The sequence below is a fragment of the Colius striatus genome, chromosome 22 (assembly GCF_028858725.1).
Source record: "Colius striatus isolate bColStr4 chromosome 22, bColStr4.1.hap1, whole genome shotgun sequence".
In the NCBI taxonomy this organism is placed as follows: Eukaryota; Metazoa; Chordata; class Aves; order Coliiformes; family Coliidae; genus Colius; species Colius striatus.
The window spans coordinates 6616918-6629763 of record NC_084780.1 but is presented as its reverse complement, the minus strand read 5'-3'; positions in this window follow the sequence as shown (position 1 = coordinate 6629763).

Here is a 12846-nt window from a genome sequence, read left to right as displayed (position 1 = left end):
GGATACACTCATCCTGGCCTCACAGGCAGAGGTGGATGAATGTTGGAGAGAGGCACATTCGATGCTCCGTGTACAGAGGCTGCTTAGCGAATGGTTCCACAGGGCTGGAGCAGTGCAGTTGCTGTCTGTTGCCTTCCTGCTGGACTGCAGTGCAAACTGTGAGCAATGTTCTGAAATCCCCTCTTGGTGTGATCTTAAGTGTGTGTTGGTCATTGCTTTTACCATCTCATTTCAGCAGTGTGGTGAATAACTCATCTCCTGTCTTGATCCAGTTGCCCAAATCTTTTCTTTCCTGTGTTTTCTGTATAGCAAAAGGGGGAAAAAAAGAAAGCAAGCCCCAAAAATCATTAAACTGTTCTGAACTGGCAAGTGCAGGAGTGTGAGTTCTTGAGAGATGAAAGGCTGACCTCTTTTCAGTAGGGTTAGGTGTGGTTATTACCAATCCTGTACACAGAACACTTTAATGGCAGAAGTCTTAGCATCGTGTCATCTGTCCCCAAACCCCCCCAATGAGGCTGAATGTTATCTCCAGTATTCATTGTCTGACTTTCTGTACTTCAAATATAGACTGAAGAGGTAATAACTGGTTGGGGTGTTTTTCCAGTCTTCCTAAATATCAGTTTCTAACAGACCACTTGGCAAACAATAACCTATTAACTACCAAATGTGTAAAATTTCCTGTATTCACTTTGTCTTATTTGTAAATAATGAATCGAGATTTCTTGCAGCTCAGCAACATTTGCTGAACTGTTTTTAAGCTAATATGTATTCTTATTGATTGTTCCTATCAAGAGAAGATTTGTAATATATGCTATTTCTAACATTGCATTCATTTTGAGGTTCTGTCTTATTTTTATTAGAGTACTACTCAGAACTTTTCTTCAGAAGCAGCTTGTGAGCAAAATGTCTATAAAGATTGGAATAAAACTGTTGAGATTTGGGTTGCTTGTCCATCCATTGAACAAAGCACTTGCACAGACCAGGATTTGGCTTTGAGTGGTCTCTGGTCAGGTATTAAGAACAATTTCCCTGTGGCAGGCATCTCTGCAGTGCCTTTCCCCCTCCCTTTGCACACTGCCTTCCTTCCAGCAGTTCTGGTTAGAAATGAGATCATCCCAGAGGAGTTTGAACAGTTGTTTCCTTTCCTGACAGAAATCAATACTAGAAATAATAAATGTATTTTCTCCCCTTCATTTAGATCATCAAGTAAGATGGTGTTAGAAGAAATGGAGTAATTGGATGAGGACAAGGTGCCAGGCTGGATGTTTGCTGGGAGGTTTTGTTGTGAACGCAGCAAATTCTGTGGTAAATCACTGGGCTTTTGGTCTACTCAGCATGAGCAATCCCTCTGACAGGGTACACACTTCACCAGAATGGTAAAGAGGAATGTTTTAGCACAATGTATCAAATGCAGAGGTGCTCTTGGCGATTTTTATGCAGATCACTGAAGATTTGAGTTCCTTTTTTCTGAGAGCAAAGCGTGTGCACCTTGTGCCTGTGCCTCTGGCAAGAAATGGAGGGGCTGAAGGTGTTTGTGACTTCAGCTGCTGCAAATGTTACACTTCAACCCCAAGCTGGGCTTTTTGCTTTTTTCTTTATTGACATAGTGCCAGTTGAAATTTCTTTTTCCCAGTTTGTATGTGAAAGGAGAAGTAATTCAACTTCAGCGTGACGTTGACAAATAGCAAAGCCCTTTGCCCAGAGCAAGGCTGACGTGTGTGAGTAGGACACTAAACGTAACAAGGGATCATTTAATGGCTCTGTATTGCCTATTTCTGCATTTCTAGTTTCTCAGCTTCATTTTGCAAAGGAATGTTATTAAAATTATCATGAAAAATAAGATTTTTTTGTGAATTCTCTTCACTTGGGGTCACTCTTCTGTCTGGCACTTCCCTCCAGGTTCTGTCCCTTCAGGCCTCAACTGCTTTGTTAAGGCAGCAGTTGTGGATTCAAGTACTGCAGCTGCCCAGTGCCTGAACTGGAGCAGAGGGTGAGCATATCTCCATCCTCAGCCTGGGTCAGGAGTGGGGGAAGGACCATGCTGCAAAGCTGGGGCTCAGGGGTAGCACGTGCTGCTTGACTGCTGTGAGAACTGCACCATGTGTGCTCCACCCAGCCCCCAGAGCAGATGTGTCAGTGTTGAGAGTCTCTCTGGTTCATTCCCTATGAGAAGGTAGAAAAATGTGTGGGCCAGTGAGGTAGCCTGTGTTGCACTGCTTCACCTGCAACCCACAAGTGCTGCTAAGCTTTGACTTTGATGAGAGTTCCAGCACATAACCCACTGAGCTCAGTAGAACCATGTGGCACTTTGACTTGTGTGCAAGAAACCTTAAGCATTTCTTTGCTAGTTAAAGAAACCAAAACAACATTTCCCCCTCTCTGTTTCATTTTGGAACTCCCACTGTAGTTCAATGATAGAACTTGGCTACTTTGAAAACTAAAATACCAGCAAATTCATTTCCTGAGCCTCTGTAAACTGCAGCTCATCCTACAACTGGGTGAGGCTTTGCTCAGTCAACACAACTTTTCAGTGCCACTTGTTTGAGAGTGACTCAAGGGGAGGGGTTGTATAAACAGGCCTCCCTCCCCTTTCAGGTTGCTCTGAGCATCTTCTCTCTGCCAGGTGCTGCCTGTGCAATGTGTGCAAGTGCCAGTGGGTTTCACCAGGGCATTGGAGCAACACATCAATAAAACCTGTAGCAGATGAAAGGTGTGATGGGGACACTGCTCCTTCCTCTGCATGACTGTGGTGTTCCAAGGTGACAGCAGGCACAGAGTGGCCCTTGATGTAACTAGAACCTCTCCTTTAAGACACTTGTTGATAAAAGACCATTTGTGGCTCAGTTTGTGTTCAAAATGACCTTAAGTGAATCCAAATAGGTAACATGCAGCTTGCTTTGGACTGAGTGCAGACTGTACAGTGACAGTGGGCTTCTCCCTTACCTCAGCAGGTGTCCTGCCATATAACTAGTGATCAGTGATAACTGAACCAACTCAATAGGGTCAGGTCTTTTACTTGTGCCCTGGAATTAAGTGATCTGCAACATAAAGTGGTAGAATTACTCTCCAAAAAAAAGATGATCCCCAAACATTTGACACTAGAAATGTTCTGTTACATGTGGAGAGCTTGGGTTTGTGTGGAATGTCCCTGTTGCTCTTACTTGTGATGTTTGACTGTGGCAACACACTTCACACTGATCACTGCCATGTTTCATAACCATGAAACAAGCCACTGGAACAGAAGTCCCAAAAATCAGCCCAAGTTGATGGTTCTGTTGTGCTGGAAGTTGGCTGTTTCTTGGTTTTCTTCCTCTCTCCCTTAGAAAAAGCAATAAAAGTGCTTTGTTGCCTGTCAGCACACCAGGAATCCCTTGGGACAGGGACTCCATAGGGCAGGTGTGTGCCTCTCACCAAGCCTAGGTTGAAAACCCAGGTGTGATGGAGTTGCTGACAACTCCTGTGACATTTTAGTTGAAAACTGAGGAAAGTTCCCATATTTTTATAAGGAGTTGCTGTTGGAGTAAATAAGGGAGGTGCTTTTTTAAACAAACACACACAGATGTATATGCCACACTTCACATGGCCATATTTCAGGCTGAACCTGTGCATTGGCTCTTGCTTTTGTTTCCTCCAAGTGTGTGTCTGTGTGTGGTACCTTCCCTCTAGCCCCTGTGTTTGCTTCCAGGGATCCCACTTTGTACACTTTCTAACCTATCAGAATCGAATCAAGTCTCCAGAAATGGCACTTCATTTGGGTACCTTTGTTATCAGTGAGCTGTTAAATGTATGAAATGCAGTTTTGGCCTTTTCTATGGAGTGATCTCACAGCTCCAGGCTGCTGCCTTTAGAATGTATTGAACTCCTACAAGGAAAGGTACTACAATCTTCTCAGCATTCACTCTAGAGCGAGCTCCAGTTAAGATCCAGGAGTGCATGTCTGCTGCTGGCCTGCAAACAAGGGTATTTCTTAGCTTCAGAACACCATGAAACATGTATAAATAAGCCTACAAAAGCTTTGTGCAGTGGAAAGCCTGTTCTACATGTAAACATGCTCATGGAAGGCTTAAACTCATGCCATTCTTTGATTCTTTCTCGCTTCCAGTAACTGCCCTGCTTCTTTTTTGCACATAGTAAACCTTGGCTCATCTTTTCATAGGGTTCTTCCCCAAAGTGCTGTTTCTGTGGTATTGTATTATCTGAATAATCATATTGGGTTCTTTTTTTTAACACAAGATAAAGGTTACTGTTTCTAATTGTTCTGTTCCTGTGGTTTTTGCTGGTGTGTGATTAAAGGGTTTGGTTTGCTTTTCTTTTTTTACCTGGTTATTTAATACATTAGCTGCCTGTAAATATTTCTTGTTAAGTGCTCTGGAATGTGCTGTAGAAGTTGTATTAGATCAGTTGAAAAGCATTGTTTGGAAAAAAAAGAAACAGTTTGTTTTGGTTCTTTCTATTAAATTAGAAAAATGATTCTTTCCATTTGAGTTTCTTCTTTGCACATCTGCCTTAGGCCATTGGTTACTGGGCAAAAGACTTTCCTCCTGCTCACAGTGTGGAAGAGCCCTGATGAAACTGGAACCTGCAGCAATCAGTAGTTCCAAGATGACTGAAAATACTGAAGTTTAAACCTGATTCAATCTTTGTGGTGGAGATGCTGTGATTTCACCACTCTGCACTTACCTCTCCAGAAAGCTCTGGCACTTCTACCTGAGCCTAGTCCTTAAAATATAAGCACACCCAGTACTTAAAATACAAGACTTTTAAGGGTTTTTTTCCTAGGGTTTGGGTGTTTTTTTGTGCTGCAGCCATCCTGGCATTTGGTGCAGCCTCAGAGGAGGCAGCTCTGAGGTGTGCAGCTCAGTTCCTGGAGCTGGGACGCTTTCCAAAGCAAAGGCCTGACAGCCCTGACACCAGTCTGTGAGGGATGGCTCCAAGGTCTTATTTCCCCCCCTGTCCCACAGTAAAGTGGGAAAATGAAAAGAGAGCACAACTGGATTGCTCTATAACTGGTTAAGAGCACAGCTGTGTGATGTCCTCTGATCTGCACAGTGCTCAGTGTGTTTTACCTGCTGGCAATGCAGCTGCTTTTTCTGTTGGTGCTGCTTCTGATGTGCCCTTAACAGAATCCATCCCCACCTTCCCACATTTGCAATCTCTTTTCCTTGGTCAAGGGGTAATTTTGGGATGCATTTTAACACATATAGTGTTAAAACCCCTGCCATGGTTGGCACAGACCTCTGACCTTGGCCCATCCAACTGTCAGGGAGGGTCCTTCCCATCCAGGTCCCTCCAACAAAACCACACTTCTTTGTTTCAATTGGAGAAGCAGCATTTCAGACCCTGTTTTGTATCACTTTGGCAGAGGTTAAACCCCCTTGCTTTCCAACCAACCTCAGCTAGTTCTGGGTGGCTGGGGGCGGCTGGGCTTAACCCCTGAGTGATGTTCAATCCAAATCCTGTCTGGGACAGCAATTGTGTTGCCCAGTGACAAGTGGCAGCAGAAAGGACACAGGTCCCAAGGAAAACATTCATCTTGCTTTACTCACCACTTAAAAAAGGTTACAGAAAATGAGATAAGGCATTCAGTTACAACAATGAGCTTCTGACACTGTAAAGCAGCAAAAAGCATAAGCAAGGTGATTGCACCTCATCATCCCTACAGGGCAACAGTGGTTGAGACAGATCCATCACCCATTGCTCTAATACTTTACCATCATCCAGACCTGCAGTCACTGGGGAGCCCTGGGTGCTGTGAGCACTTGGAGAGCCTGTCCCAGCATTTTGGAGCTCCTACACAGCGGGTCCACTCGTAGAAGAGGTCTCCAAAGTTGCTACAAGAGGGTCCAGCTTTTCATATGATTGAAGAAACAATAAAGAACTTCACCAGCAGACTATCATCCTCCAGTAAGAGACCACCTGAAGCTTGGCCAAAGCTTCAGGAGGAACCAAGGGGGTTTTCCTTATCTCCTAGGGTTTTTTTCTTCATATCCTTTCAACTAAGGCTGACCACCTGGTTTCCCAGCCTTGAATAATCACACACATTTCATTAATGCAACTACCATCAGTGAAGAAACTGTTGTCTGTAAAGATGTAGCAAGTACCATTATGCAGGATCCATCTGGAACCCAACTACTATCCAAGGCCTGTCTCCCAGGCTTTGGCATATCACTGACCAAACCCTTCTTCTGCTCTGGAAACCACCAGGAAAGACCTGGAGACTCCTGCAATTCTGCTTTAAAGCTCTTCCTCCTCCTTTCCTGCATTACAGTGGCTGATGAGTGTATGAGAGGAAAGGGTTCTGAGGAACCTTTAGCACTTCATTACCAAAGACATGTTTTAATCCATCTCCTGGGTTCTGACAGCAGCATTTTATTGGTCTTCAAGGAAAATGCAGCCTTTTAAAAAGAAATGATGTGGTGATACAGATAATAGAGTCCATGGCCCTGAGGGGTGAAATGAGACCCTAAAAGCAGCAGTTTTTCATGTGTTCTCAGGATAAAAGGGTGTGTTAACATCTGTCATTAACATTTATGCAAAGGGCAGCTTAATCCTTCTGAGAGCTGCACACCAGACAAGATTCACGTTATAGGGTTTTGCAGCATTGCAGAAACATGTTTTTGACCTGGTGATCAACTGGAGCAGTGCATCCAGTTCTGGGCTCCCCAGGTCAAGAGAGGCAGGGAACTGCTGGAGAGAGGCCAGCACAGGGCTCCCAAGATGCTGAAGGGACAGGCAGATCTGAGAGCTGCAATACTCACAGCCACATCTCTGATAGAATCTCATCTGGTGTCTCTCAGTCATCTGATGCTGCTGGGGCAGAAACAGCTTTTTAGAGCTTCTGGCACTGACAAGTGATGCCATAACTGTTCACCTTGAGGAAATGCAAACATTCCAGGTCAATAAAATATAATCCAGAAGTCCCATCACCAGAAAACAATTCTTTATCATAGTCCTGTCCAAGAAATCCCCTTGCCTGGCTGCACTCAGCTGCAAAGTCTGTCTTTACTGTCCATTTCTTAGTGCAATGAGCTGCAATGCCTGTTGGAATTGGTGCTTTCCAGGAAAGCCATTTTTCCTTGCCATGAAACCAGTGAAGCTGGCACTATACAGCATGAGCTTGCTGAGAGTCCAGGACAGCACCTTGCAGCAGGTACTGCTTACCCCTTGCCATGGTGCTCGTTTTTGCTAGGTCAGTTCATCTTGAGCTGAGGAAGTGAGTGAATTCTCTTTAAGCTTCACATCTCAGTGTTTGCCTGCAGCTCAATCCAAGGACTGGCACTTTAGGCTACAGATTCAGCATTATTTTTCCTTCCTCCTTCCTTGTGTAGCCAGGATATTTGAGGTGTGCCAGGAATTGAGTAATTGCCCCCATGAAAGCTTAATACAGGGAATAAGCAGACACTCTGCAGCCAGGAGAGACTAGGGACAAGTGGGGAACCAGCATTTCCTTCATGTTTCTAGTGTTTATTGATGTTTCTAGTATTGCTTTCTGCAATAAAAAGAGCCTTGTCAAGTTTTATTGCTAATCAGGATGAGGGTCCAGGCTCCTGGAGACCTTTGTGTTGGCAAATGTTGCTGCTGGAGATGAACACAGAAGCAATCTCTGGTTTTGGGCACAAAGAGTGTGAATCGTTGCTCTTTGGGGGAAATGAAGCTCTGCCTACAGACCCTCTCCACCATGGGAGGTGCTGAGGTTTCTTGCTGCACACTTAGCAGCAGAAAGGCAAAGCTCTGGCTGCTGCACAGGATGCTCTGGGGGCAGAGGCAGGAGGATGCTGCTGTCTGGCAGCTCTGTGCCACACACAGTCCAGGCTGAGCAGTGCTGAGCTTGCTGAAATAGTTTGAAGTTAGTTTGAGCACAATTCCTGTTCCTAAAACTGGATGTAACTAATTCATAAAGCTTTTCTCTCCCTTGGGACAATCAGGGTAACCTCCTCCTCTGTGTGCACACAGGGATGAGTGAGGACATCGGCTTTGCTCACAGTTTGCTCCCTCTGAGCCACCGCAGAGCTGCGAAGCGGGGTGTGAACCCATCCACAATGACCAACCCACAGCTACCGCCCCGTCCCCACCGCGGCAGGAGAAGCAGGAGGAAGGCGGAGAGCGGTGTGAGCCGAGCTGAGGACAACTGAACAGGAGAAGCCAGAGAAGGAGCAGCTCCGCCGACAGCCGCGGCTCGGAGGGAGCGAGCGCTGCCCGCCCCGCGCCCGCAGCTCCCGCACCCCGCTCACCCCCCGCAGCTGCCCTTATCTGCTGCGTGACGTCACACGCGCTGATAAGCCTGGCCACGCCCCCTTGCGACACCGGGCGGCCGTTAACCCCTTCCCCGCCAAACCCAGGACACAAGCAGAGAATGGTTTTGGGTGGAAAAGCCCCCGGAGCTGCTGCAGCCCCAGCGCTGCCCTCACCCTGCCCAGCACCACTGACCCCTCAGCACCTCACCGGTGTGGCTTTGGGATCCCTCCAGGGCTGGGCACTGCCCCAGCTCCCTGGGCAGCCTGGCACAGGGGCTGACACCCCTCTCAGGGAAACAGTTCTGCCTCAGCTCCAGCCTCAACCTCCCCTGGGGCAACTTGAGGCTGTTTCCCCTTGTCCCATCACTTGTTAGATGTGTGATGAGACCGACCTCCAGCTCCCTGCAGCCTCCTGTGAGGGAGTGTCAGAGAGTGCTCCTGTCTCCCCTCAGCCTCCTCTTCTCCAGGCTCAACACCCCCAGGTCCCTCAGCTGCTCACCTTGTGCTCCAGACTCCTCACCAGCTTCGTTGCCCATCTCTGGCCACACTCCAGCACCTCAGTGTCTGCTTGCAGTGAAGGTGCACAGCGATGCATGTCACTTGTGCACACAGATGGCACCTTGATGCTGCCAAAGGATCCAGATCAGCTCCTTTTTTTTTTCTGGCAAGAAGCTCTGAATGATTTTTGAGCTGTTTCCAATTATCATATTAACTGGGAGAGTAAACAACATCCTACTATTAGTTAGAACTGGCATAAATAAATGCTGCTGCTCCCTCTCTAGGCTTGATTAGTATTTAAGAAAAAAACCAACCCAGCTTCAAATAGAACCTAATCCAAATGAAATGAAAAGCACATGCTGTCTCAGCTGGGCAAATACCTTTGTGATTCCACCTTCACAGCACCCATTGTGTGACCTGATATGTTGAAGAGAAAAAACAGTTGGTACATTTCGTTAGCCATGGTTGGACTCCAGACATCAACAGGCTACAGTGAGATGTGCATTGAAGGCACTCTCATTAATCCAACTGCACTGTGTTCCAAACCCTCCTAATGCCTCAGATGTTTGGGCTAATCCTGTCTTTGCTGCTTCTGCTTCACCAGCACAGAGGGGCCCTTATCAATGCTGATAAATACCTAAAGGGTGAGTGTGGAGGAGATGGGGACAGTCTTGTTTCTGTGGTTGATTCTGCCTTGGGGCTGTGTCCTCCCAAAGGGCAGCTCTGACAGTGACCTGCAAAGCAGAGAAGCATCAATGGGAAGCTTATCCTCTGCAGGGTCCCCACCAGCTGCAGCTGGTGCAGGATGGCTGCTGCCCTGGCAGTAGCTGTGCAAGCAGAGATGGAAGAGAGTGAAGCAGTCAGGTTTGTGCATCTAGGAGCTGTGACTCCTATAAACGACAAACAGAGTGTCAGGTCATCCTTGCATGATGCATTGTAACTAGAAATGAGATCCCTGACCTGGCATTTAAGTAAGTGCACAACTGTACTGATAGATATAATCTCAATGGCAGGAAGAACCATCAAAGCCCTGGGGGAGAAAACCTCTAGCAAAATGAAGCTGAGAAGTCCAGGACTGGTAGATTAGAGAGACCATGAAGAGGGCAAATCACCCAAATAGAAAGAATGAAGGACAAGCAGATGCCTGAGATAAGGCTCTGAGGCAGGGGCTGTACTTTCTCCAACGAGCTGCAATTTGCTGCCTGATTTGTAACCTCTAAGTGAAGACAGAAGTGTCTGCACTGAAGATACTTGGACTAAAGACTGCAGCAGGGTTGGCATGAGTGTAGGACTGAGTACACCAAGTTATATGTATATAGCTAAAGTTATTTTGTTCTCAGATGAGTGGGAGAGCACTTGGCTGGGACAGTTGCTCAGCCCTCTGACCCCTTATAATGAGCAACGGACCCCTGGGGTTTCACCTCTCCCTGTGTCCCCATCATTAAGTGGCAGCACTCACTTCAGTGTCTCTTCCTGCAGTCAGTCATTGTTCTATGAGACTAAAATGAAAGAGGGGGAACAGAAAGGAAAAGGAAAGGGGATGCTGCTGTGTGTTTGCTTTGCCTGCTGTACTCACAGTAGGTTGTTAATTTGTGGCTGCTTGCAAACTTTGAGAAGTGACCAGTGCTTCGGGCCCCTGGGCAGCTGCCTGGTTCTGATGGGATGGGGCAGGAGGCATCCTCCCCTGGCAAGGGAAGTTTGTCATTGCCCTGAGTTCCAAAGGAGCTCAAGTCCCAAGATGTCAAACTCTCCCATGGTCCTTGTGATTTAAACTGTTCTGGGAGTTGCTGTCGTGCAGTAAAGGGTGGCACAGAACGTCAGGAGCAAGAAAGCAACTTAACTAATCTTGGGATGGCATTTGTGGCAATCTCAGTTCCTTCACACAGTTATAATCCCTCTCTAGATGAAAGGGAAATATCTCCACTAGTACAGTAAAGCTCGTTTCCCTCGGTGTGACCAATCTCCTGAGTGGCTGCCCTGACAAGCACACACCACTTTGATTATCCCCTCACCAAGGGATGGGGCAAATTCTCAGCATTTAAATGGAAGTGTAGGGGGCTTGAGCCATCCAGGAGTGGGTGTTACTCACCAGCATGAGATCCAGTTCTCCAGCAAGGCAAGTGACAGCCAGTATTGAGTGGAAATTGATTATCTGTGTGAAGCAAGGATTAAAAATAGCAGCTTTGTGTCAAACCCCACGTCTGTTTTGACTAAATCCTAGATAACAAGAAGAATGGATAAAAGACTGAGATTATACAGAGAACACCAAACCCCAAGAAGCCAGGATGAAAGAAGAAAAGGATTTGAGTAGGTTAGTGCAATTAGTGATTGCCAAGTGCCATCCTCACACCCAGCTGGGACTTGCTGTGGCTTCTTCTAGGTGTGTTTTGCCTCACAGGTGCTTTGAGCTGTGAGAGGCACTTCCAATTCATGGCATGAACCCCTCCAGGCTCAGTTCAGCTCAGGTCAAGGGTCAGAGGGCTTGTGGTCAATTTGAGAACCAACCAGCACTGCAAGTCAATTATTTTGGATAGTTCCAAACTCTTCCCTGTAATAAGATGTGGAACATTCCCACAGAGGATGGGCTGTCTCAGAGGCATCCTCAGCTCTGTCCCTCAGCACAAGTCTGCAAAACTCTCTGTGCTGGGAACTTAATGCAGTTTTACCATCTTTTTGTTTCAATGAACTGTGGGTGCTTGAAATCTAGTTTTTCTTCCATGCCTGGTGCTCAGCACTTCCCCAGGGGATGTGTGTTGGCTGTCCCAGGACAAACAAGAACTGCAGAGCTTGTGGCCTGAGGAGTGGCTGCTTCAAATCACGCAGTGCCTTGTACCACGTGAGCTACCACCACACTTACAGCAGCCTCTGTGACTCCTGTAACCACCCAAAGTCACACAACACACCATTGCAGCTTTCACAAGAGGAGGCATTTCACCAGACAAGGCAAGGCTTACAAATAAAATCGTTTTATTGAGTTTCTGCTCCTATAGCACGTGGCACAGAAAGAGAATTAAGACACAGGGTGTGATGAGAAATGATGTATTGGCCCTTCACTGAACAAAGGATTCCTCTTACCCAAAAAAACCAATGCAACCCAACACCCTTCCTCTGCTAGCCATGGCTGATGTTGTGACATGTGGGGAAATGGAGACTGAAGTTGACCTCAACAGTGTGGCCACAGCTCTGTACACACTTCTGCTTCCCACTGTGAGGAGCAATGGCTGCCTTGCTTGCAGACCTTAACTCAAAACCAAACTCTTTGCATTGACTGAATTACAATGGGAGAAACAGCACTAATGTGTTTATTAAACCCAGAGAAAAAATCCACCATGAGAAAGTGTCCCAAGTGCACAGCTGCCTGGGAAAGATCAGCTGTGTTTGCACAGCCACCACTTGGGATAACTTCATTTTTGGCCTCTGCAGCCAAAGAACCAGAAAAGCTTCATTTTTCTCAACACTTGATCCTCCTCCAGAGTTTAAGCCTTTAGAAACTTGTTCAGTAAAGAAGTTTGGATGCTTTTTAAAGCTTTAGTTGTGTTTCTGTATTCCCCTTGACCCTTTTGTCCACCCTCTACGTGATACAAGAACTAAAGACCCAGTGTTCATGCAAGGATGTCACTTATTCTGTAACATCTTTCCCCCTTTATGTCCAAACCTCACTTGTGGCAACACAGTTCTCTCCACTTCAGATAAAGTGGTGATGTACAAGGGAATGAGCAGCAGCTACAAAGGGATCCTAAGAAACTGTTCATGCAGGTAGCTCGAGGGAGACTTCAAATACAGGGAAAACAAAGAGTGGTTTTTTCCCCCCTGAGGAATCAACAGCATTTGTTTTCATGTATGACAAAAGGAGGTTGGGATACACACTGCACAAACTTCTGCCAGCTCAGGAGCACCTCTACACCACCAGGCAAGCTGTGCCCACGCTGCTGGCTTTGGGCTGAGCAGCAGAGTGAAGAGCTGCTCAGAGCTCAGGAGTCTCCCACGCTGTTGGCTGCTGCTCTTCCAAGCAGGCAGTGCAGCAGGGCTGCTCCAAATGCCCCCTCTTCCTCAGCACTCCAGCTCTCTGTAGACACTCAGAGCATCTTTGCACTTTCCCAGCCTTCAACACACA